Source organism: Dermacentor variabilis, unplaced genomic scaffold, assembly GCF_050947875.1.
Source record: "Dermacentor variabilis isolate Ectoservices unplaced genomic scaffold, ASM5094787v1 scaffold_13, whole genome shotgun sequence".
In the NCBI taxonomy this organism is placed as follows: domain Eukaryota; kingdom Metazoa; phylum Arthropoda; class Arachnida; order Ixodida; family Ixodidae; genus Dermacentor; species Dermacentor variabilis.
This window is the reverse complement of record NW_027460291.1, coordinates 44974979-45001638: the sequence shown is the minus strand read 5'-3', so window position 1 is coordinate 45001638 and position 26660 is coordinate 44974979. Positions and strand designations below refer to the sequence as shown.

General features: G+C 47.5%; 5 non-coding genes across 5 annotated transcripts; all 5 read left to right on the top strand.

Moving 5' to 3' along the window:
* Positions 1 to 208: 208 nt before the first annotated feature.
* On the top strand, positions 209 to 281 carry TRNAV-CAC (transfer RNA valine (anticodon CAC)). Its single transcript has one exon. It is a non-coding gene; the product is annotated as a tRNA-Val (tRNA).
* A 6985-nt stretch (positions 282 to 7266) lies between these two features.
* Positions 7267 to 7339, top strand: TRNAV-CAC (transfer RNA valine (anticodon CAC)). The gene has a single exon. It is a non-coding gene; the product is annotated as a tRNA-Val (tRNA).
* A 78-nt stretch (positions 7340 to 7417) lies between these two features.
* On the top strand, positions 7418 to 7490 carry TRNAV-CAC (transfer RNA valine (anticodon CAC)). The gene has a single exon. It is a non-coding gene; the product is annotated as a tRNA-Val (tRNA).
* A 4787-nt stretch (positions 7491 to 12277) lies between these two features.
* On the top strand, positions 12278 to 12350 carry TRNAA-CGC (transfer RNA alanine (anticodon CGC)). The gene has a single exon. It is a non-coding gene; the product is annotated as a tRNA-Ala (tRNA).
* A 4984-nt stretch (positions 12351 to 17334) lies between these two features.
* On the top strand, positions 17335 to 17407 carry TRNAV-CAC (transfer RNA valine (anticodon CAC)). The gene has a single exon. It is a non-coding gene; the product is annotated as a tRNA-Val (tRNA).
* The last annotated feature ends 9253 nt before the right edge of the window (positions 17408 to 26660 follow it).

Below are 26660 nucleotides of genomic sequence, written 5' to 3'. Positions count from 1 at the left end.
CTGGTTGACAGCGGTGGGATCGTCCGACAACTCTAATAGCAGGCAATAAAAAAAAAGTTCTCGTGGTGTAGTGGTTATGACGTGCGCTCCACACGTGCAAGCTTCCCGTTTCGATACCTGGCGGCAACAATGCATTAAGCGTTTGTTTTCTTTGCGATCGCGAATACCCAAAAGAAAAGAGGGAGAGAAATAGCGGTCTCCTTGCTCCGTTCCCGTGGTGTCGTGGTTATCACGTGCGCTTCACACGCGCAAGGCCCCCGGTTCGATCCCGGGCGGGAACAGTGCATTACACGTTTGTTTCTTTTTTGCGATCGCGAATACGGAGAAGAAAAGAGGGAGAGAAATATACCTCTCCGTGCTCTGTTCCCTTGGTGTGGATTACACTTCCGGCCGCGAAAGCCTACGGACGTCTTTTTCATGTGCTCCAACGGGGCTGTGTTAGCGGCCCAGTTTAGCCGCGGAAACAGGGACGGCATGGAAGACAGCCAGGACTACCAAGTGCTCCTGCCTCATTTTACAAAAGGTCGTATTGTTTTGAATACACTTTTTTTTGCACGGTGACCTACAAACAAGGCCGTACAGAGTTGAAGACTACCGGGATGCCCTTGGACGTTTGGAACTGCTGCCTGAGGTTGACGCCTTAGGAGCATTTCAGATTAATCATGTGTGGGCTGTTGCGTTCAAGAGCCATGAAAGCATGAAGAAGTTGTTGACTGCGGGGAATATTACTGGGAAAGGCAGGAAATGTCTGGTAATAGACCCAAACAACCAAGATGTCCGAGTGAAAATCCACTGGGTCCTCCCTAATGTGACGAACGACGACATACGTGTGGCCTTTGAGCCATACGGCGAGGTTATGGAAACGACAAAGGAGCGCTGGCGTGTCCTTGGCATTTCTGAAAAAGGTACGACAACGCGCGTCCTGAACCTCGAGCTGAAGGCCGGGGTCACGACTGAAGATATTCCATATCAAGTACGTGTCGCTGGGGAGCCTGCTCTCGTAGCTATTCCAGGCAAGGCGCCACTTTGCTTGCGCTGCCAGGGTAAAGGGCATATCCGCCGCGACTGCCGGATCCCGCGATGCTCACGGTGCCGACGCTTCGGCCATGACGAAAGCGAGTGCGTGCCCACGAACGCAAATATAATGGGCCACAGAAAGGACGCTGACATATTGGATAATATCATTGACGAGGCTGAAGCTGAAGAAGCAGCTGCCACGGTGACGAAGGAGCAAAAACCTGTGGAAACGCATCCGGCAGCGGTACAACAACGTGAGCCAGCTATTGAAACAATAACGTGTGAAAAAAATCTGGCCGGTGCAAACAGTGACGACGCGCACAACAAAATGAATGGAAAATTTCATCAAGCGAAATCTTCTAGTGAAGCTATGGTGACGTCGCCAAATGAAACACCGACAGGGCAGTGTCAAACAATGGAAGGTGTTGTAGAGGCGCCGGCAAAGCGCATGCACAGCGACAGTGTCGGCGAACCGGACCATCTGGGTGGTGCAGGTGGCGGGGGGCCGCCTTTGAAAACGGCGTTCACGAGACGGACGTCGTTAAAGCCGAAACCAAACATTCCTCCTGATAGACACCTGGGGGATAAACCGCCGAAATAAATGCGGGGATCCGCTTCCCCTTGGTGAGTGAGCAAGATGGCACCGAATAAGCGACGCCGCCTAGACGATGCTGTCCCGTCCAGCTACCGAACTTCGGTTGAGGAAGCAGGCGACGGTCAGCGAGTTCATCCTGACCCACTAGTGCCACAACTGAGTGAAGACTCCCCTGCATCCTTGACTTCTGGGGTAAACACTGCCCGATACGAGTGCTCTTCACAAATTAAGGACAAAAACTAGCTCTTCCCTTACGTGTTGCCACTTTGAATGTACGGGGATTGGCGACTAAGAAAAGGCAAAATCAACTTAACCGACTTTTTCTGGAAAATAACTTATACGTAAGCCGTGCAAGAAACAAAGATAGAAAGTGAGGAGCAGACGGATCGAATGGTGGGAACTTTTCGAAGGCACTCCAATGTTTGTGTTAGCGATGCGATAGGCACTTCTGGTGGTTGTGCAGTTTATATAAGGAACAACGTGGGCATTGAAGATGAAAAAGTAGTTGCGTCAGAGGCGGGACGGTTGCTTGTTGTTGACTTTTCGTACTGCGCAAGGCAATGGCGTGTTGTCTGTATATATGCGCCAAACATCGATTATGAGCGTGTTGTCTTGTTTGAAGACTTAGAACAATTTTTAAAAAGTGATAAATACTTAATTGTGCTTGGTGATTTTAATTGTGTATGTTTGGCAGAAGATCGAGCGAAAGAACACCCCTGTACGAGATAGAAGTTCGCGAGTGCTTGTTTCACTGTTCCAGGAATATTATTTAGAAGACCTCGGTTATTTATTGTTAAGAGGAAGTAGTCCTATCTATACCCATTACCAGCGCGGAAGCTGTGCTAGGCTGGATAGAATCTATGTCACAGTTGACCTTGCAAGACATTGTGGCCACTACGAAGTGAAACATGTGTCTTTCAGCGATCATAGCCTTGTCATGACTACACTAGGAACCAACCTTAGAAAAAGTCGTTTTAATTGGGCTTTGTGGAAGTTCAACGTGAAACTTTTGCAAGATGAAAAATTTATGGAGTGTGTAACAAAAAGACTTAAACAAATGACATCCAAAGGGCCACATGGGTGGGCAGCTGAGTGGGAAAACTTTAAGAACGACGTCAAGATTATTGCGATTGAAAGGGGAACCAGTATTAGTCAAAAGCAAAAGTGTAATGAAAAAGAACTCCAGTGCCAACTCGATTTTCTTATATGTATGGAAAGCGGCAATTCCGGCATGTATATAAAAGCAATTCGCGAAGTGAAAAGCCAACTAGAAGTAAGTGCAACCGAAAAATACAGAGCAGCAGTGATAAGGGCGCGAGCGGAAAAGATATGGTTTGGTGAAACGAACAATAAGCGAGCGATGTGTGACGAAAGAAATTACACCGCTCAAAACGAAATACGACAGATCAACTACCGTAACGAACAGACATCAGACAGGAGTAAAATTGAGCAGGCATTTGTCGAACATTACAGCGAATTATTTGCGAATAAAAAAGGCGATAGAACTGGGCTGAGAACCCAGTTTATTAATCTAATGCCTAAGCTCGATGAAGAATGTAAGACGCGATTAGAACAACCAATAAGTATAGAGGAAGTGAAAAGTGCCAGAAAAGAATTAACCCCAGGAAAAACACCTTTGCCGGACGGAATAGGAGCAGCCTTTTACAAAATATTCATTGAAGAAATCAGCCCAATTTTGCATAACGTTATTAGCAAAGCCTATGAGGAAAAAGGGTTACCGCCTTCCTTCCGCGCTGCCCATATTGTTTTGATACCGAAAACCGATGATCCAACTAGACTGTTATCAGTAGGGGCCTATCGCCCAATAACTCTTACAAATGTGGACTATAAGATCTATACCACAATTTTAGCTAAACATTTGCAAAGCGTTATGCTTCTCGTTGGACCGCACCAGACATGTGGAATAAAAAGACGTTCGATATGTACAAATGTGCATGTAGCCCGCAGTGTTCTAGAATGTTGTGATGCCATCTCGGGACGAGTTGCTATGTTACAACCCGATCTCGCCAAGGCTTTCGACCGTGTCACACACGATGTTCTTTTCTCTGTGCTTGAACATGTCAATAATGGCAAAGTGTTATTAGGTTTAAACATGGCTTATAATGATTGTACTGTACGCATCATAGTTAACAAGAACCTCACCCAGAGTATTGACGTCCGGTCATCTATAAAACAAGGATGTGCGTTGTCATCGCTGCTTTTCGCTCTTTATCTTGAACCCTTCTGCCTCAGTCTTATTATTAATGAAAAAGTACATGGTTTAAGGTTTCAGACGCATCATGTGAAAATCCTTGCCTACACTGATGATGTAGGAATCTTTTGCACTGATAGCAATGGCATAGAAGAAGCCATAAGCGTCACCAAAGATTTTTGCAAACCGACAGGTTCCGCGATAAACTGGGAAAAAAGTGTCGGTTTCTGTCACGGAATATGGGACTTTAAACCAGAAAGATTTGCGACCATCACGTGGGCAAGAAGTCCTTCTACGTATTTAGGCGTGCCTCTCGAGCAATGTAAACAAACTGCGGATTACTGGGATGACCTGACGCCAAGGGTGAAGGAAAAAGTTGGAGGGTGGCAAGGCCGCGAATTATCGATGTTTGCTAGGGCCAGTGCGTGCAATGTTTTTTTGATTGCCAAAGTGTGGTATGTGTTGCAGTTTTTGTCAATGTCACGTGTCAACGTGCAGAACACCGAATATTTGCGGTTTTTATTTGGGGCTCCAGTTGGGAGAGAATCAGCCGCACTAATCTGTTTCGCCCAGTGAAAGACGGAGGCCTCGGCCTTTCTCATCTGTTCATCCGACAAATTGTGTCGCGTTTTATGTTCCTGCGGGACACGAGAGACCCGTTTTTGAGAGCGATGATGCAAATGTGCCTTAAGAATGTATTTCCCGAATTTGTTGTGCCTAGTGCGGCTGCCATCGACTGTGGTGTAGAAGGTTACTTCAGGGAATCAGTCACGTAGCTTAGGATACTTAAAACACGATAGAAGCCTTGTATCGAGAAAGAAACTATATAAAGATTTAATCGATGTAATCATGCCAGTACCATTATACAGATCGCCAAACATTGCAGGCCCAGGGCAAGATGTATTAAAAAGAGTTCGAAAAATGACTGTTAGAGGAGCTGCTAAAACATTCTTTTTCAAATTACACACCAACACACTTCCTGTAAAAACATGGCTCGATGAAAATGGAATATTTGTACCATGGACAACAAACTGCCTCTTGTGCAGGAAACCAGAAACAATGGAACACACGTTCATTGATTGTTTGGATCCAGTCCTTTTTTTTTGGGATGTTTTGCAACGAACCCTGAAGAAAGAGTTATCGATAACACCACACGGAATTCGATATCTGTCAGTACAGAATGAAAACAGCTTCGCCTATGACACGATCATGATACTGGGGCTACATAGCCTTTGGATCACAAGAATGGGAGTCAGGCACGCAGACCCCAAAGCAAAGCCAGCCAGAGAAAGCTTTATAGAGAGCATAACCTACACGCGCGAGGTATATCGTACTTTAACCGAGCCACCAGATTGGATTTCGGTACTTGATGAGTTGGTACGAATGAAAAATTTTTAATTAACCACGCTGGTCAAGCAGACCGACTTGGGTTTTATGTATGTACATGCCTTTTCTGAATAAAAGTTATTAAAAAAAACTGTTTCCGTTGTGTAGTGGTCGTCACATGCGCTTCACACCCGCAAGGCCCCCGGTTCGATCCCGGTCGGGAACAGTGCATTAAACTTTTGTTTTCTTTGCTATCGCGAATACGCAGAAGAAAAGAGGGAGAGAAATATACCTTTTCAGCTCCGTTCCCGTTGTGTAGTGGTCGTCACATGCGCTTCACACCCGCAAGGCCCCCGGTTCGATCCCGGGCTGGAACAGTGCATTACACTTTTGTTTTCTTTGCTATCGCGAATACGCAGAAGAAAAGAGGGAGAGAAATATACCTCTTCAGTTCCGTTCCTGTTGTGTAGTGGTCGTCACATGCGCTTCACACCCGCAAGGCGCCCGGTTCGATCCCGGACGGGAACAGTGCATTACACTTTTGTTCTCCTTGCTATCGCGAATACGCAGAAGAAAAGAGGGAGAGAAATATAGCTCTTCAGCTCCGTTCCTGTTGTGTAGTGGTCGTCACATGCGCTTCACACCCGCAAGGCCCCCGGTTCGATCCCGGGCGGGAACAGTGCATTATACTTTTGTTTTCTTTGCTATCGCGAATACGCAGAAGAAAAGAGGGAGAGAAATATACCTCTTCAGCTCCGTTCCTATTGTGTAGTGGTCGTCACATGCGCTTCACGCCCGCAAGGCCCCCGGTTCGATCCCGGGCGGGAACAGTGCATTACACTTTTGTTTTCTTTGCTATCGCGAATACGCAGAAGAAAAGAGGGAGAGAAATATACCTCTTCAGCTCCGTTCCTGTTGTGTAGTGGTCGTCACATGCGCTTCACACCCGAAAGGCCCCCGGTTCGATCCCGGGCGGGAACAGTGCATTACACTTTTGTTTTCTTTGCTATCGCGAATACGCACAAGAAAAGAGGGAGAGAAATATACCTCTTCAGCTCCGTTCCTATTGTGTAGTGGTCGTCACATGCGCTTCACACCCGCAAGGCCCCCGGTTCGATCCCGGGCGGGAACAGTGCATTACACTTTTGTTTTCCTTGCTATCGCGAATACGCAGAAGAAAAGACGGAGAGAAATATACCTCTTCAGCTCCGTTCCCGTTGTGTAGTGATCGTCACATGCGCTTCACACCCGCAAGGCCCCCGGTTCGATCCCGGACGGGAACAGTGCATTACACTTTTGTTTTCTTTGCTATCGCGAATACGCAGAAGAAAAGAGGGAGAGAAATATACCTCTTCAGCTCCGTTCCTGTTGTGTAGTGGTCGTCACATGCGCTTCACACCCGCAAGGCCCCCGGTTCGATCCCGGACGGGAACAGTGCAGTACACTTTTGTTTTCTTTGCTATCGCGAATACGCAGAAGAAAAGACGGAGAGAAATATACCTCTTCAGTTCCGTTCCCTTTGTGTAGTGGTCGTCACATGCGCTTCACACCCGCAAGGCCCCCGGTTCGATCCCGGACGGGAACAGTGCAGTACACTTTTGTTTTCTTTGCTATCGCGAATACGCAGAAGAAAAGAGGGAGAGAAATATACCTCTTCAGCTCCGTTCCCGTTGTGTAGTGGTCGTCACATGCGCTTCACACCCGCAAGGCCCCCGGTTCGATCCCGGACGGGAACAGTGCATTACACTTTTGTTTTCTTTGCTATCGCGAATACGCAGAAGAAAAGAGGGAGAGAAATATACCTCTTCAGCTCCGTTCCTGTTGTGTAGTGGTCGTCACATGCGCTTCACACCCGCAAGGCCCCCGGTTCGATCCCGGACGGGAACAGTGCAGTACACTTTTGTTTTCTTTGCTATCGCGAATACGCAGAAGAAAAGACGGAGAGAAATATACCTCTTCAGTTCCGTTCCCTTTGTGTAGTGGTCGTCACATGCGCTTCACACCCGCAAGGCCCCCGGTTCGATCCCGGACGGGAACAGTGCAGTACACTTTTGTTTTCTTTGCTATCGCGAATACGCAGAAGAAAAGACGGAGAGAAATATACCTCTTCAGCTCCGTTCCCGTTGTGTAGTGGTCGTCACATGCGCTTCACACCCGCAAGGCCCCTGGTTCGATCCCGGGCGGGAACAGTGCATTACACTTTTGTTTTCTTTGCTATCGCGAATACGCAGAAGAAAAGACGGAGAGAAATATACCTCTTCAGCTCCGTTCCCGTTGTGTAGTGGTCGTCACATGCGCTTCACACCCGCAAGGCCCCCGGTTCGATCCCGGGCGGGAACAGTGCATTACACTTTTGTTTTCTTTGCTATCGCGAATACGCTGAAGAAAAGAGGGAGAACAATATAGCTCTTCAGCTCCGGCTGCGTCTTCATTGGTTAATACGTGTTGGCCGATGAGGATGTAAGAACGGCGTTGGCGGCTTTCGGTAAAGCCGTACAAGTCACCCGAGAATAATAATAATATTTGGGGTTTTACGTGCCAAAACCACTTTCTGATTATGAGGCACGCCGTAGTGGAGGACTCCGGAAATTTTGACCACCTGGGGTTCTTTAACGTGCACCTAAATCTGAGCACACGGGTGTTTTCGCATTTCGCCCCCATCGAAATGCGGCCGCCGTGGCCGGGATTCGATCCCGCGACCTCGTGCTCAGCAGCCCAACACCATAGCCACTGAGCAACCACGGCGGGTAAGTCACCCGAGAACGATGGCGCGTTCAGGGTATCAACGACAAGGGGACGACTACCCGGTCCGTCTTGCTCAACTCAACAGCGGCGTGAAGGTGGAAGATCTCCCGCACCAAATTAGGGTCGCCGGTGAGCTGGCCCTAGTCGTCGTTCCTGGCAGGCCAATGCAGTGCTTGCGCTGTCAAGGCACTGGTCATGTACGACGAGACTGCAAGATTTCCGGTGCTCGCAATGCCGTCGGTTTGGACACGCCGAGGACCAGTGCGTACGTACATACGCCTGTGTTACTGGGCCAGCCGAAGGCAACAACACAACAAGGTTGGTAATGGATGCGGCCGAGGCCGAAGACGCGGCGAAAGGGGCAGGAGACGAGGGAACCCCATGTGCTGTAGGCGGTGTGCTTGCACCTGATGCGGGCGCGGGGACACGACCGGACAGAGAAAACTCTACGGAAGGAGCGGCAAAATAGTCAGCAGAAAAGACCAAGGAAGAAAGCAAGAGCAGCCTAACGGAAGCTAGCGAGCAAATGACGACAGCTGAGGACCAGTCGCTGAAGAACGACCCTATGAGCAGCAATCTCGGAGCCCCAGTCAAACGGCCTCTTGAGAAGGCTGCAGACAGCAGTGCAGCGAACCAAGGAAGTGGGGAAGCCTTCGAAGACGCCAACAGGCAGGCGCAGCAGCTACAAGCCACGACCGAACACCGCTAACGCAGACAAGGAGTCCAAGAAGAAGCCGCCACCGCTCTCCAGTGGTACCGGTCCGCCGGGCGGCTCCGGGGGCGTCTAGCTGTGTGCTAGGCGCTAAAGGTAAACACCATGCTCCGGGCCAAATCTTTTCACTAGACCTATAATCATGGCTCCCAGCCCGTCGCTTAGATTGGCCACGCTAAACGTTCGAGGTCTGGCCGCCAAGCGAAAGCAGAGCCAAGTGTGTAGGCTGCTGGTGGACTATGACCTTGACGTGTTAGCCGTGCAAGAGACAAAAGTAGATGGTGATGAAGAGACCCGCAGCATGGTGCAGCGGTTTACGCCGCGGTACTACGCGGTAGTGAGCCACGCCTTAGGGACGTCGGCGGGCTGCGTGCTGTTTGTTAGAAAATTACCCGGTATAACGGTGCAAGGTTTTTATTCATGTCCATCTGGTAGATTATATTTCTGTGATTTTGCTTTGCATGGAATTGAATGGCGGGTGGTATGTATTTATGCACAAAATGCGTTGGAGGAACGGGCTTTGTTTTTTCCATGTTAAAACAGTATATATCTTCTGAAAAGCAGATGGTGCTGTTTGGTGATTTTAATTGCGTTCTCAGTGCCCGAGATCGGTCTAATAGAGGATTAAGGAGCGATAAAAGTAGGAATGTTTTGAACGAGATAATTACTGAATGCGAATTAGCGGAAGTGGCGGAATGTATGATAGGGACGCGAGATGTGCGTTTCACGCACTTTCAAGGAAACAGCAATGCGCGCTTAGATCGTATTTACTTGTCGCTTCAAGCAATACCAATGTGTAATAGTTACAGTGTATATCCTATTTCCTTCACTGATCATTGTCTCGTTAAATGTGACATAGGAAGGAAGAAAAAACGCGGCAGCTTCTCTTGGGAGCTGTGGAAAATGAATTCAAACTTAACTACTGACGAAAGTTTCGGAGAATATGTATCGGACTGCATCAAAAAAATTCTAATGAGCGGCGAGGGTGAATTAAAAGATCGATGGGAAGAGTTTAAACAGTGCAATAAAATGAAAGCTATCGATCGTTCCGTCGCAATAATGCATGAAACAAAAAAGAAAGAGAAGGAACTGCGAATAATCTTGGAAAAGCTGACAGAACTGGAGTGCCAATAACCGGGAGCATACAAAAGCGACATATGGAATATTAAACAGAAGCTTGAACTGCATGATGAGGAACGCTATCGCGGAGCGATAGTTCGTGCTTGAGCCGAATCTTTTGCGATAGGGGAGACGCCCACAAAAAAGTGCTCGGACTGGAAAAATCGCACGCTCGACGTAATCATATGGACGTGATTGAGGTGGGTTGTAACGAAGTTACAGATAATGATAGTATCGCACGTGCGTTTTTTGAACACTACGAAAATCTGTTCGCATTTAGGCATGTGGACCTACAACGGTTTAAGACGAACTTCTTGAAAAGAATGCCTCAACTGACTGAAGAAAGAAAGGTTGCATTAGAAACGCCGATAACTGTTTTTGAAGTGGAACGCGCAATTGACAATTTGAATCCTGGCAAGTCACCGGGCCCTGATGGGCTTTGCGCTGTGTGGTACAAGCGGTTTAAAAAGGAATTGTCAGCAGTACTTGTAGCAATTTTTAACGAAGCGTACGATGGTAAGGCGTTACCGCCATCTTTCGGTCAATCACACACGGTGTTAATTCCGAAGACAGAGGATGTAGATAAGTTGAAAAGTGTAACATCGTACAGACCAATAGCACTCACAAATGTAGACTATAAGATACTAATGAAAGTCTTAGCAGCTAGACTTCAGTCGGTTGTTAAAGACATAGTCGGCCCACACCAAACGTGTGGAATTAAGGGTCGCACTATAGCGACGAATGTTCACAAGATGCGCTCAGTTCTTCAATGTTGTGACTCCCTTGAAGCGTGTGTGGCCATACTTCAGTTGGATCTGGAGTAGGCATTTGATTGCGTAGCGCATACTATAGTGTTTGCAATGTTGGAACACATTAATGTCGGATCCATCGTCACGGATGGTGTAGCTCTGGCGTATCGGAACTGCTCTACGAGACTAATTATTAACAAAGAATTGGTGGCCCCCATTAAAGTGCAGCGTTCCGTGCGTCAAGGCTGTCCCATCAGTCCACTTTTGTTTTGTATATATATTGAAACCTTATGTTTGTCAATAATTGAAAATAATTCTATCCGTGGTTTTCGTTTACAATCTTCAGAGGTAAAACTTCTCGCATATGCCGATGATGTGACGGTATGTTTTATTGACTACGAAGGCACTGAAGAAACCATTCGAAGTGTTAAATTTTTCAGCGACGTTACAGGAAGCCGAGTAAACTGGGGAAAGTGTCTGGGCTTTTGGCACGGCGTGTGGCCGTTCACCCCGGGCATTTTTGCCAATGTTGTATGGCAGAAAACGCCTGTGAAGTACCTTGGTGTGCCGCTTGAGTCCTACAAAAACAGTAATGATTACTGGCAGCAACAAGCAGAACTCTTACGCGAAAAGGCGAATGCTTGGAGGGCGAATTATCTCTTCATGTTTGCGAGGGCAACCGTGTGTAAGATGTTCTTTGTGGCTAAAGTATGCTATGTGTTACAAGTGATTCACTGTTCTAGGGTAAATGTGCTGAAACTGCATAGGGTTTTTGCGACCTTTGTGTGGGGTTCTACGTGGGAAAGGTGCAGTCGCACAAATTTGTTCAGGAGTGTAAAGTGTGGGGGACTTGGACTGGCACCTTTTTCTCAAACAATTAGTTAATAGATTTTCCTTTTTTCGCGAAGTCAGCGACCCATTTCTGCAAACGGTGTGCCAGGCCACATTAGGGCGACTGCTACCGGAATATGTTACTAGCACGCAAGTCCTGACGGGGACGGCACAAGGTTATTTTCGGGAAGTGGTAGCGAGTGTGCGAATTTTGAGTGTGCGTTTTTTTAATGATTACTTATATTCTGTTAAAGAGAGGAAACTGTATAAATGCTTATGAGATATAGTGTTGCCAATACCGTTGTACAGGGTGATATACAGTGCAGGCCTGCGTCATAACGTACTCAAACGGTTAAAAGAATGCAAGCAGCACCAAGTGCAAAAACTTTCTTTTTCAAACTGCATACCGGAACTCTCCCTGTAAGTTCCTTCTTAGAGGAGCGTGGGTTTTATATGCAATGGGGGTCTCACTGCATTATTTGCAAAAAGCCGGAAACGATCGACAACGTTTTCCTTCACTGTTGGGAAGCGGTGTTCTTCTGGGATGTGTTGCAGAGGACAATCAAAAAATAATTCCCACTAGACACGTATGGAATTAGGTACCTAGCGATAGACAACGAAGAAGGAGTACCTTTCGATCTAATCATGCTGACAGGCCTGCACAGTATATGGCGCTCAAGAATGGCCGGCTTCTACTGTGAACCGGATGCAAGACCAGCAACGCTGTACTTTCGAGAGAGCATTGCTCGGTTAGTAGAAGTGGAAAAAACAAAAGAATGGGGGTCTTTTTCCTGGGTAGCCAGGGTAGAACCCTTACTCACACTAAGGGAAATTTAAGTGACAACGTCAGTCAGAACACGACCGATGGCTTTTCGCTCAATGTGTTGACAAATTGTATTGTAACCCCGTCTTGACTTTTCGTGTGTTGTAACTGTATTGTTGTTGCGAAACCGGTAATAAAGAAAAAAAAAGTTCCCGTGGTGTAGTGGTAGTCACGTGCGCTTCGCACGCGCGAGGCCCCCGGTTCGATCCCGGGCGGGAACAGTGCATTACACTTTTGTTTTCTTTGCTATCGCGAATACGGAGAAGAAAAGAGGGAGAGCAATATACCTCTCCGTGCTCCGTTCCCGTGGTGACATTCTGCTTCCTGCTCCCGAGCTAAACGGATCGCGGAATCATGGGCTGCAATGGAGCGGCATATGCGGCTGTTAGCCGCGGCAACAGGCTTTCGACGGGGGAAGATAAGGATTTCCAGATTGTTTTGCCTCGGCTACCTATAGGACGCATCGTGTTAAACACAGTTTTTTTTGCACGGCGACACTCGTGTTCGCCCGTTTCGCGTAGAGGATTTTCGGGACGCGCTTCAAGCTGTTGGTATGCTCTCTGGCGTCGTCGCCCTTGGAGCGTACCAAATCAACAACGTATGGGCGGTGACGATGAAGACAGCCGAGGCGGCCCAAATGCTGGCTGCACTGAAGGAGCTTCAGGTCAAGGGGCGTCGCTGCCTGGTCATCGACCCTAAAGAACAGCAGGTGAAGCTTCGTCTTCACTGGCTTCTTCATGGTGTGGATGATGAAGATGTAAAGACTGCGCTGGCTTGCTTTGCCAAAGTCACGGAAGTAACCCGGGAGCGCTGGCGAGTGGATGGCGTTTCCAACAAGGGCTCGACGACCCGAGCTGTGCTGCTGCAGCTGAACGCTGGACTGAAAGTCGACGACCTGCCCCACCAGATCCGCGTCGCCGGCGAGCTTGCGCTGGTCGTAGCCCCAGGTCGCCCCATGTAGTGCCTGCGCTGCCGGGGCTCTGGTCACGTTCGTCGAGAATGTAAGGTTCCTCGTTGCTCCCGGTGCAGGCTTTTCGGACACAACGACACGGACTGTGTACGTTCATACGCAGTAGCCGCGGGGTCGGCGGAGAGTGAGCCGTTGACATCAGACCACATGATGGACGTGACCGAGGCCGAGGAAGCGGCCAAGGGAGCTGGAAGCGGCAATGAGGTGGCAGAAGCGAGCAGGACGACGACGCCGACTAAAGGAGGACCGAATAATGTCCCTCCTCCCGACGACCCAGAAACCGCACTAATCAGCGTCAGGTTGGCCCAGAAAGAAAATGGGAGCAGCCAGCCGGCTACTGATACTTCGGAGGCAGCGGAGAACGACAACGCGACCCCTGCTAGCGCCCGCGTCGAAAGCGTCTCGGCACCGGTGAAGAGGTCCCTGCAGCAGGAGGAGAAAGTCGACGGAAAGGCCAGCGGTGACTCCGAGGCGCCGCCCGCTAAGACGCTACCCGGCAGGCGCTTCACCCTCAAGCCTAAGCCTAACCTGGAGGCTGATCGTAGGCTCACCCAGAAGCCGACAAAAGACGAACCCGGACGACGGCCACCGGATGGCCACGGAGGCGTCTAGCGGTCAGCTAGACGTTAAGGTGAGCACCATGCTCCGGGCCTTCTCCCCTCCCGTTTAAATCAGTAATGGCTACCAACCCGTCGCTTAGCCTCGGCACGGTAAACGTTCGAGGTCTGGCCGCCAAAAGGAAACAGAGTCAGGTGTATAGACTGCTAGTGGACCACGACCTCGACGTTTTAGCAGTGCAAGAAACCCAGGTAGACGGCGAGGAGGAGACCGGGTGCATGGTGCAAAGGTTCACGTACAACTACTATACGGTAGTGAGCCACGCCTTGGGGACTTCGGCGGGGTGTGTGTTGTTCGTGTGGAAGCTTCCAGGCCTGGTTATAGACGGTTACTTCTCATGCTCTTCCGGTCGACTTGTCGTTTGTGATTTCAGCTATTGCGATGTCCAATGGCGCGTGTTGTGCATTTATGCGCCTAATACGGTGCAAGAAAGGGTAAATTTCTTTTTGAACTTGAAGCACCACTTCTCTGTGCACAAAATGATAGCCTGTGTTGGGGACTTCAATTGTGTATTGAACATCGAAGATAGGTCTACGCGACGCGTAATTTACGACAAAAGCAGCGATATCATGGCGCAGATCATACGCGAATTTGAATTAGAGGATATCGCTCAGTGTTTCGGGGCTGACCGAGAAGTGAGGTACACCCACATCCAGGGAATAAGTCAGGCACGATTAGACCGTATCTATCTATCATATCATTTAGTAGAAAAATGCCAGTGCTATGCAGTTACTGCCGTATCTTTTTTGACCACTGCCTGATAAAATGCAGGGTGGGCCGCAAAAAAGAACGAAAAGAATTCGTCTGGGAACTGTGGAAAATGAATGCTGAGCTTCTACGGGATCATACTTTTAACGAAACGGTAGTGAATGCTCTGAATTCTTTTGGAAAAGACAGTTCTATGAAATTGGGCGAGGAATGGGAGCTGTTGAAACAAACTATTAAAATCAAGGCAATTGAAAGAAGTAGCGTACTACGATATGAAGAGAAGGCAAGGGAAAGGGATTTAAGAACATTAGTGGAAAAATTTGTGACGCTCGAATGCATGCAACCCGGCGCTTATCATGAAGATATGCGTGATATTAAGAAAAAGCTCGAGGTTTTGTATGAAGAGCGTCATCGAGGCGCGCTCGTGCGTGCGAGAGCAGAAAGACTAGCATGCGGGGAAATGCCTTCGAAAAGAGCACTGGGATTAGAAAAAAAAGCACTCCAGACGCAAACAGATTGAGGCCATCGAATATAACGGGGTGGTAGTAACTGATATGAAGAATATAGGGTGTTCCTTCTTTGAACATTTCCAAAAGCTTTTCGCATTCAGGCCCGTCAACATGCAAAGATTCAAGCACTTATTTTTGCAGCGAATGCCACAGCTGTCGAGTGACGTTAAAGAAACGTTGGAAGGACGGATAACTGAACAGGAAGTGATAAAGGCCATCGAAGACCTGAACCCTGGCAAGTCACCAGGTCCAGACGGTCTTTGCGCCGCTTGGTACAAATCGTTCAAAAGCCACCTAGCTCCTATCTTGACCGCAGTTTTCAATGAAGCATACGAAATGAAAATATTTCCACCATCCTTCGGCCAGTCCCATACAGTACTAATACCTAAAACAAAAGAGACCGAGAAGCTCAAGCAACTTTCCTCCTATAGACCCATAGCGCTTACTAACTGCGACTACAAAATACTGATGAATGTGCTGGCACGGCGTATGCAGTCAGTCATTAAGGAAGTAGTCGGCCCACACCAGACGTGTGGCATTCGCGGAAGAACCATCTTCACTAACATTCATAAGTTGAAGTGTGTGCTGGAATGTTGTGATGCCATGTGTGATGCAGTTGCGATCCTCCAGCTTGACTTGGAGAAAGCGTTTGATTGCGTTTCTCACGAGATATTGCTCACCATCCTTGAACATGTTAATTTTGGCCACATAATCACTGAGGGGGTGACCATGGCGTACTGGAGTTGCTATACGAGACTTATAATTAATCAAAGGCTGGGGGCCCCCATTAACGTGAAGCGCTCCGTTCGCCAGGGTTGTCCACTCAGCCCACTCCTGTTTTGTGTTTACATAGAAACGCTGTGTCAGGCCATCATTGAAAATGAATACATTAAGGGATTTTGCCTCCATGCAGCAGAGGTGAAGTTATTGGCATATGCTGACGATGTGGCTGTATATTGTAAAGATACGCAAAGTGTATTGAACGCTGTGAGTATCGTCAGACAGTTTGGTAATGCCACTAATAGCTTCGTGAACTGGCAGAAATGTTTGGGCTTTTGGCACGGGGGATGGGCGTCCACACCAGACCACTTTTCGAACGTCACCTGGGTCACGACGCCAGTTAAGTACCTTGGCGCACCCCTTGATGCCTACAAGGACAGTAGCGAGTACTGGAAGGAGCGGACAAAAGAAATGAAAGAAAAAGCCGACCGATGGAACGCCGGTCACCTGTCAATGTTCGCGAAAGCAACAGCGTGCAACATGTTTCTCGTAACAAAGATCTGGTACGTAATGCAGGTCCTACAGTGCTCTTGGATTAATGTGCAGGAACTGCACCGCGTGTTCGCTGTTTTCGAGTGGGCATCGAGCTGGGAGCGATGTAGCCGAGATAATCTCTTCCGGCGCGTGAAGGATGGTGGTCTGGGGTTGGCGCACCTCTTCTTGCATCAACTAGTAAACAGGTTCTTCTTTTTTCGAGACACAAATGACCCATTTCTACGCACCGTTATCCAAATGAGGTTGTCAAGATTACTTCCCGAATTCGTTGTAGGCACCGGAACAACGCCAGGACCAGTTCGTGGTTTCTTTAGGGAAATAATTCAGAGTGTTTCCTTTTTGCGTGTTCATTTGTCTAGTGCATATTTGTGGAGTGTAAAACGGAAAAAGTTATATCGTGATTTATGTGACAATGTTTTGCTGGTACCCATGTACAGCGCCCCGTACAGTGGAGGCCCAGGCCTAGATGTATTGAAAAGGGTGAAGAAGATGCCAGTTCAACCAGCCACTAAATCGTTCTTCTTTAAATTACACACCGGTACTCTACCTGTTAAAATCTTTCTTGAACAACGTGGGTTCTACATGTCATGGGGAACCCACTGCCTTATATGTAAAAAAACAGAAAGCATAGATCATGTCTTCATCCACTGTTGGGAAGGGGTCTTTTTCTGGGACGTGTTACAAAGGACTCTAAAAAAAGGAGCTACCTATAGATCCCCACGGAATCAGGTTTCTGCCAGTATGTGACGACGAAGGTTTCCCGCACGACCTGATCATGCTTACGGGCCTCCACTCTTTATGGCGCGCAAGAATTGCGGCTTCTCATTGTGGCCCGGATGCCCGACCGGCGCGTCTATACTTCTGTGAATGCATGCAACGGTATGTCGAAGTGCAGAAGTGGCAACAGCCTGTTCCTGAGTGGCTGTCGAGGGTTGAACCCCTGACAGCACTAAAGGAATTTTAATCCGACAACTTCGTGCCACAGTAGCGGACGGCAACGAATGTAAATATTACTGTTCTTTGTTCCGTTTGTGTATTCATTCCTTTTTGCTTCTTTGGTCTTTGTTTATATCATTTAGGAATTTGATTTGTGATATGTCGAGGACTGGCAATAAAGAAAAAAAAGTTCCCGTGGTGTAGTGGTTATCACGTGCGCTTCACACGCGCAAGGCCCCCGGTTCGATCCCGGGCAGGAACAGTGCATTACACTTTTGTTTTCTTTGCGGTCGCGAATACGCAGAAGAAAAGAGGGAGAGAAACATACCTCTCCGTGCTCCGTTCCCGTGGTGTAGTGGTCGTCTGATTCCACTTCCGGCCACTGTAGTGTACGGACGTGGCTGTCATGAGCTCCGTCGGAGCGGCCCAGCAGGGCCGAGGTTTTAGGTTTTTTGTTAAAGAGGATCCTGATTATCAGGTGCTACTGCCTCAATTACCAACAGGGCGACTTGTTACGAATACTTTATTTTTGCATGCTGATATGCGAAAGGCGGAAAACTTCCGTGACATGCTGTCGAGCATGAAGTTGCTGTCTGACGTTGTCGCCCTAGGGGCGTATCGAATGAGTCATGTTTGGGCCGTGACTTTCAAAAGTAGTGAAGGAGTGAAAGAACTGCTGCGGGCAAAGGACTTGAAGGTGAAGGATGGACCATGCATTGTCGTCGACCCTGGAAATCAAGCAATGCACCTCAAGGTGCACTGGATGTTACACAACGTGCCGGACGAGGACATTCGTGAAGCCCTGGTGCCTTACGGCCGAGTCACGGATGTGGCAAGAGAGCGGTGGCGGGTGCACGGCCTTCAGGATAAATGTTCAACGCGCCTGGTCCCCCTGATGCCGAGCAAGGGCTTGGGGGCGGACGACGTGCCTCATCTGTTACGGATAGCCGGTGAGGAAGCTCTCGTGGTGATTCCTGGAAGAGCACCGCTGTCCCTTCGTTGCCGCAACACAGGGCACATCCGGCGCGACTGCCGCGTCCCTCGCTGCGCACGTTGTCGCCGTCATGGCCATGACGAGTCGCAGTGCGTGAGGACATACGCAAACGTGACGGGGCCGACGGCTGCAGATGAAAGCGCTGAACTGCTTATGAACGAAGTGGATGCCGAGGAAGCCTCTGCCGGGAGCGCCAACGAGGCGAAAGTCACAGCGACACAACCACCGAAACCGCAGGGGCAAACGACTGCCGGAGCAGTGGGTGTGCCAGGAACGCCTACGCGACCTGTGAGCAAGGGCTTGGCCGTCGACGTTCATAAGCAAGACATCGCGGCCAAAGAAACGCCTGCCGTTTCGACTATGGCATCAGCTGACGACGCAGCGATGGACGTTACCAATGCTATTGTGGCGGTCGGGAAGCGAACACACGAAGAATCAACAAGCGACGGCGGGAAAACTGGCAAACCGAACAGCGAGGAACCGCCGCCAAAGTCGGTGGTAACGCGCCGGCCGTCATTACGGCCGACGCCGAATATCCCGCCGGACAAAAGAACGGCGGCGCCGACGCCAAAGTAGCCGTAGGGACTTGTGCCTGCAAAGACACTCAGACCGAGCTTGCGACAGCCCAACGCTACCGAAGGGTCGGGGAGGTCAGCTGCTGCTCAAGCAAGGTATTTTATGGACTGCACTTCAATGTGTCGCGAAATAGCTGCTCTGTCCGTTAGCACTTGTAGACGAAACTATAAGTAGACCTAGAAGTGCTGCGTGTGATTATATACGTTTTTCTTTTATGCCTACCTTTCCCGCCTATTAACAATGGATTTGAAGAGGAGAATACGAGTTGCTACTATTAATGTACGCGGCCTCGCTTCAAGACGGAGGCAGTACCAGCTCAGCAGACTATGCGTTGAAAATGAACTCGATATTATAGCTATACAAGAGACGAAAGTTGAAAGCGAGGAGCAAACAAACAAAATGGTAACACCTTTCAGAACATATTATAACATATGCACATGTCACGCTGTCGGCACGTCTGGTGGATGCGCTGTCTTGGTTCGAAGGGGTATTGGTATAAATGAAGATATGGTTACTGTGAGCGAAAGTGGGCGTTTTATTGTTCTTGATTTTTCTTTTAATGGATCCCAATGGATGATTATATGTGTGTATGCGCCAAATGATATCAATGAGAGATGTGGTTTTTTCTCGAATCTAGAAGAGTACCTTCGTTGTGACAAGTACATCATCTTTCTTGGTGACATTAATTGTGTGTGTCATGCAGAAGATCGTGCTAAACGTAAATTCCCGCAGGACATTAGTGCAGTGATATTGAACACCTTAGTAAATGACTACAACATAGAAGACGTTGGTCGCCTTTTGGCCAGTACTTTGCAGCCGCAATTTACACACTATCAACGAGATAGCCAGGCACGACTTGATAGAGCTTACATCTCGTTAGATCTTGTGCCTCTATGCGATAACTATGTCGTGAAGCCGGTGTCCTTTAGCGATCACAGTATAGTGTGGTTTGCACTCGGTGCCAAGCCAAAAAAGCCGCGGTTCGATTGGGCACTTTGGAAATTTAACAAAAAACACCTAAGTGATGACTAATTTATAAACGATGTAAAGCGCGAAATTAAAAACATGTTGAGTAATGAGAGTGTACCTTGGGCAGAAGTATGGGAAGACTTTAAGGTTCGCGTGAAAATGGTTGCAATTGAAGTAGTTCAATTAAAGAAGTTGTTAGAAGACGCAATGAAAAAATGAAAGAAAATGAGCTCCAGAAGGAACTAAATTTTCTGACTTTTATGGACATTGCGAAACCTGGAAAATCTAGTGATGAAATCAGAAGAGCTAAAAGCGCGACGGAAGCCATTGACACGGAAAAATATAGAGCAGCAGTTATTCGGGCACGGGCGGAAAGACTATGGGTTGATGGAACGCCGAACAAACGCGCCATTGCCGATGAAAAGAGGTACGCAAGGAAAAATGAAATAAGATAGATTAATTATCGGGATGAGGTTACTTCCGACTCGAATATGATTGAACAGGCCTTTACCGAACACTACCGCAAGTTGTTCGGCATCCCAATCCACGTGGGAGCTGAATTTGAAGCAAATTTCATGAATTTTATGCCGCGCGTTGATGACGACGTAAAAGCCAGTTTCAAGAAACCGATAAGCGTCCAAGAAATAGAACACGCGATCGAAGAACTTCCTGCAGGCAAATCACCGGGTCCCGATGGCTTAGGAGCCGCCTTTTATAAGGCAATTGCACCTGGGCTTGCTCAAGTGTTGGAGCATGTATACTCTGAGGCACATAAATATAAACGACTGCCACCTCCATTCAGAAGTGGACACATGGTTTTAATACCGAAAACAGATGACCACAAGGCGCTTTTATCGGTTGGGGCGTACAGGCCAATTAGCCTTACAAATACCGATTATAAAATACTCATGAAGGTATTGGTCAAGAGACTTAAAACAGTCATTACAAATATTGTCGGTCCGCATCAAACTTGCGGCATAAAAGGCCGCACTGTTACTACAAACGGCCACGTAGCGCGAAGCGTTCTAGAGTGTTGGGACGTTTTCGCTAGACGCGTTGCTTTGTTGCAACTCGACCTGGCGAAAGCCTTCGACCCTGTGTCCCACGATGCTCTTCTTCTTGTTTTGGAATATGTTAACGTAGGGAAAGTAATCTTAGATGGCGTCAAAATGGCCTACGACCAATGCACGACACAGATTATAATTAATAAGTCCCTCTGCGAGAAGCTGTCACTAAGATCTTCCCTTAGACAAGGGTGTCCACTAAGTCCATAGCTTTTTGCATTGTACGACGAGCCTTTCTGTTGAGCAGTGATACGCAATGACAACGTCCGAGGATTTCGGCTACAGCTTTCTGAAGTCAACCCAGGCAGCACAAAAGAGATACGTAACGTTTTCGTAGCGTTTATCCAAGACGATAAAAACGGGTTAAAGAAGACACGAATGAGAGAACTTCGGCGGGAAATGTCCGGCTTAATTGCTTTCTTGAGACGATCTAGAACAGGTCTGCAAGACGTATTCGAAAAGCTGGTCTAGAAATAGGATTGGGAAAGACACAAGTAATCCCTTTGCCAAAACTATTCGTAACCAATTTCTAAACGTTTTTAGGACGTTATCAAAAAGCTGGTCTAGAAGCGGTCTTGAAAGGTTTACGATCATCTGAAGCTAATTTTCGCGGGTGACGGGCGCGATGATACATCGTTGTTCAAAACACGCGTTTAGTTTCGCCTCACGCGACTGGCCTATGCCGCGCAGACGTCGTCAGCCGCACCCGTTGGCACGGCCTAGGCCAATCGCGTGAGGTGAAAGTGATCGGGTGTTTCGAACAACGATCTCCAATCGCGCCCCAGATGAGTAGAAGCGTCCGTGTTGACTGTAAGAGCCATGGCGCAGTGCCAAGCACTGTTCCCCGCATGGCCGGCGCATCGTCTACCAAGTCGCACGAAAATGAGCCTGTTAGGAATAAGAAATCCTTAATACCGCCTTTAGTAAGCTACGATGCTTACAACCACAATGGGAATGTCATCCTGCAAAGAACAAATGGCCACGTCTTGGCAGGTGGCCAGACCAAGCCCTTCATGCCAAGAGTGCATGAAATGAGAACATTGTGACAAAGCAAAAACACTTTATTAAAATGTAATGCTTATGCAAGGTTCGAACAAACTGTGTGAGAAATGCAAATAGAAATAAAACTACATCAACAATGACAAAAGTCACAGAAAGGATTCGTAATGAACTCGAAAGTGAACATTCACTAGCACATAAACAAAATTCCAAGTACACATACAAAAATGAACAGAAAAACCTGGAGTGTACTAAAGTGTCTAATTTATCATAGTAAAGTGCGCGTGCTATTAGATGGACTAGAGTTATGCAGAAGTGACATCGGAGCGAATGGAAGAAGTAGACTGAAAAATGCAAGAGTATGAATTGGATGGTAACTGCCTCCAAGCAATGTTACCAATCATCTAGAAGCTTGAAAAGAGCACAAAAAGAAATACCACCGCATACCATCATAAAACAATCCTGTGACAGAAATAAAAAAAAATGGGAACAATGCAAAATTGGAAATATTGCCTTTAGGATATATCAAAGAAGGTAATGGCGAGAAAAAAATAACCATAGAACAAAAAAGCAATCAAGTGAAATTAGTACAGAATACTTAAACGGGGGATTCAGTGTAACAATTAAGTGAACACTACTGTAGTACAGCGAACGATGAGACAGTAATGCTGCATCTTGCCACTCCAGAACGTGAGAAATGAATATGCAAGCCTCATATTGGAAACTTACATAAACATGGAAATAAACTGGAATGCACTGGAAGCTGCATTTGTGTAACAAAGCAAGCAATGGTCATAATAAATAGTAAGTGTTTTATCTAAAAAGCCCTTTACAAGAGGCAAAGTTGTACCTCTCTGGCAAAAACAAAGTTGCAACGAATAATTTGCAAGCCAGCAAATACAATAATTAGCACACTGACATGTCCCACTTTGCGCACATCTCCAGTCTCCTAAAGTAAAAAAAAGCACTCTGAATGAGAAAAACGTTTAACACATGTAGCCCAGAGCAAATTCTTTGCCAGTTCACTCACACTTTCACATCCAAAAACATTTGCCACAAAGTCCAGGCACAGTTCCACTGATGTTTACCAATTCACCCCCACTTTCACGTCCAAAAATATTTGGCACAGTCCAGGCAGAGCTTCATAGATAAACAGCTTGAGAGCATCCTACTGATTATTGTGCAGTCCCGCTGCTGAAAATAGAACTGCCGCACATGCTGGTAGTGGTTTCAATGTAGACACACGTACTTGCTGCCCTGGACAGGTATGCTCAGATATCTGCACTACCATTTTGTCGAAGTAGACACATTGATGCACTACGCTGGTAATTGAAATATTTTGAATGCACAAGTATTGGCTTCACCAGAAAGACTTGCCCACATACCACCACTGGCATATATATGCACTTGCTCTTCACTCAGTAGCATTGAACTAAAAGTGTTCCCTATGTGGGAGCCATGTGTAAAACCGGTGTCACACGACCACTCTCGATCGCGATCAAGCCCGATCCGGATCGAAATTATCGATGCGACTGGCTCACTCTCGTAGCTTGCGCAGAGGAGCCATCACGACCGAGAAATTCGATTTGTAACGGACTGGATAGCGGCTAAAAGAGCCCCGTGTGAAACCGGTACCAAATAATGCACAGACGTACGCTAGGAAAATGTGTTGCACAAGGACAAAGAACTGCGACATGCCCTGTTGTGCGAAGCGCGCGAACAGAACACATGTATATATATATTTAAAAAAAAACTGCGAGAGCGCTTCGCGAACTCCATGCGCACACATGGCACCCGCACGAACTCGGCAGGCCGCCGTAAAGCGCGAAGGTCGCACAGCGTACATTCCGACACATTTCCCAAACTGCAAACAATCGTACTACCTAAAGCATACAAGTTATTTTATACCAAGAGCATACTCGACTCACGTATGCAGTATGCACAAGCGAGTTATGCAGCGTACATGCTGTATCCATTCGCCAAATAGTAAAATTGATAACAAGCACAAAGCTACAAGGGACTCAATACATTACTACCATTTGAGGCGTCAAATAAAATCGAATTTGGCCGTTTCATATATTGGACACAATATATGGACACATGTGGTACACGGTAATACCATGAAATACCCATCACGTGGGTAAAGGGGGCGAAAACACAATCGAGAACCTGAAGCGCAAACGATAAAAGCACGGTATGGTGCACGCAAAATTCTGTCAGTGCGCTGTAGCGCGAGGGAAGAAAATAGGGTGAGCACTTGACCTCACCTTTTGGGATACCGCACTAGTAGTGAATCATTAAAAAAAAGCCTGTTTGAACCAGTTCCCTTGTCTGCAACACTCTTGCTAAACGGGAGACTAAAATACCACGATGATGACTCTATTGCGGAGATCGGCAAGGTGCGCACAGACAGAAATTTTGCCGCCTTTCTTCGCATTCTGCAAAATGCTTTCTTGTTAGGATCACGCATAGCGGCCGACCCCGACGCTAGGGACACACAGGCACGATTTCGTCCCTCTAACTTTCGTCCTTATACTGCCCTTAATGCCTTAATTACAGCGTCAGTGAAAAGGCGCCTCACATAACATGACAGTGAACTTGAAGAGCTGATTAGTGCCCTCCACTCCGCGCCCTCCAATTGAAAACACTACTGATTTCCAAATTAATCTACACAAACAGATCGCACAACCCAAACTAATCACAGAACGTCGCTTTCTTGACGGCAAAACCCTGCAACACTTACATGACAAAGGGCAGCGGCAGCACATTCAGAACAGCCGCTATCATACCACAGCGCAATGCAAGTGCGATAACGTTATTATGCCCGCCTCAAACAGATCGCACAACCCAAACTAATCACAGAATGTCGTTTTCTTGACAGCAAAGCACTGCAACACTTACATGACAAAGGGCAGCGGCAGCACATTCAGAACAGTCGTAAACAGACCATAGTGCCATGCGAGTGCGATAACGTAACTATGCCCGGCTTCACGAATAACGTGGCCGCCTTGATCAAATAACAATTGAAAACACTACTGATTTCCAAATTAAAACCACACAAACATATCGCACAACCCAAACTGATCACAGAATATCGTTTTCTTGACAGCAAAACACTGCAACACTTACATAGCAAAGGGCAGCGGCAGCACGTTGAGAACAGCCGCAAACACACCACAGCGCAATGCGAGTGCGGTGACGTGACGACGCCATGACGACGCGACTATGCCCCGGCTCGCCCGGCTGCCCGGCATCACGAATCACGTGGCCACCTTGGTCACATGATTTGACGACGGTATCGCCACCTTGCGCAAGGTTGGATCGCGTTGATGGGTTGTTGAATATTGTAGAAGCCGCTAAAGAGTCTGACGCGCCGTGGCGTGGCGGTGGCGTTTTGAGTCGTTTGCAAAACGTATTCACCCCTCGTTTTTAAGCTGTCTGGCTTCCAACGTTATCAAAACGTATTCACCCCTCGTTTTTAAGCTATCTTGTTTGGAACGTCTTTGATGCGTCGATTTTGGTCAAAAATCCTTTTCAGACGTTGAATCCCTTAATACGACGTTTTCAAGACTTTGTGTGTTACCTGGGAAGGTACTGGCATACGCTGATAACATCGCAGTCTTCTGCGAGGATCGTGATAGCGTTCTTGAAGCTGTACGTCTTGTAAAGAACTACTGTGAACAATCTGGATCCCAGATCAATTGGCAATAGAGCATCGGTATATGGCACGGTCATTGGGACATTATACCAGCTCACTTTGCAAACGCCCGGTGCTCAACAACGACAACTAAGTACTTGGGTGTGCCGCTCGAGCACTATAATGACACCGCACAGTACTGCTCCGATGAAGCTGATAGAATGAGTGAAAAATCAAAGGGTTGGCTTGGCCGAGATTTGTCAATGTTTGGACGCGCTTCTGTGTGCAATCTCTTTTTAGTAGCGAAAGTGTGGTATATTATGCAAGTGTTATCAATGTGTCGTTCAAGTGTGCAAAAAATGCGTCGTGTTTTTGCCGTATTCATATGGGCCTCTAGTTGGGAGAGGATAAGCAGAACCAATTTGTTTCGTTCAGCTCGAAGTGGTGGGCTAGGCCTGTCGCATTTGTTTATCAGACAAATTGTGTCGCGTTTTCCTTTTTTTCGGGATCAGAGAAATGATTTTCTACGCACAGTAATTCAAGTCCGTTTGGGAAAAGCACTGCCGCAGTATGTTGTAACGACCAGTGATGTGAAGGGAGGACGTATTAGGGGATATCTGCGCGAAGTGGTTGATTCACTTCGTATATTGCGTGTGCGGTTTTCCATGGAATATCTGTGCTCTGTGACAAGAAAAACACTGTATAAAGGCTTAGTTGACACAGTGCTGCCAATTGCATTGTACAGGTCTGTAAACTGGGTAGGCCAAGGAGATGATGTACTGAAACGGGTGAAAAAAATGCCAGTTAGACCCTCTCAAAAAACGGTTTTCTTTAAGCTACACACAAACACGCTACCCGTAAAAACATGGTTAGACGAAAGAGGAATATATGTGCCATGGACAGTAAACTGCTTACTTTGTAAAAACCCAGAGACCATTGAACACGTTTTCATCGATTGCTGGGATCCAATAGTTCATTGGGATGTCTTACAACGTACACTTAAAAAAGAACTACCCATTACACCTCTTGGTATTCGATATTTGCCAACCGATAACGAAGGAGGAGTTCCGTACGATATGTTTATACGCCTTGGCCTCCACAGTCTGTGGAAAACGAGAATGGCAGTGCGAAACTCGGATGTCGATACCCGTCCCGCGAGTATAAACTTCATCGAAAGTGTTGCGTATATTCGGGAAATATATCGTGCCCAGAGTGAGCCTCCCGAGTGGGTGGCTATTCGTGATGAACTGATCAAGCTGAAGCGATTTTAATATAT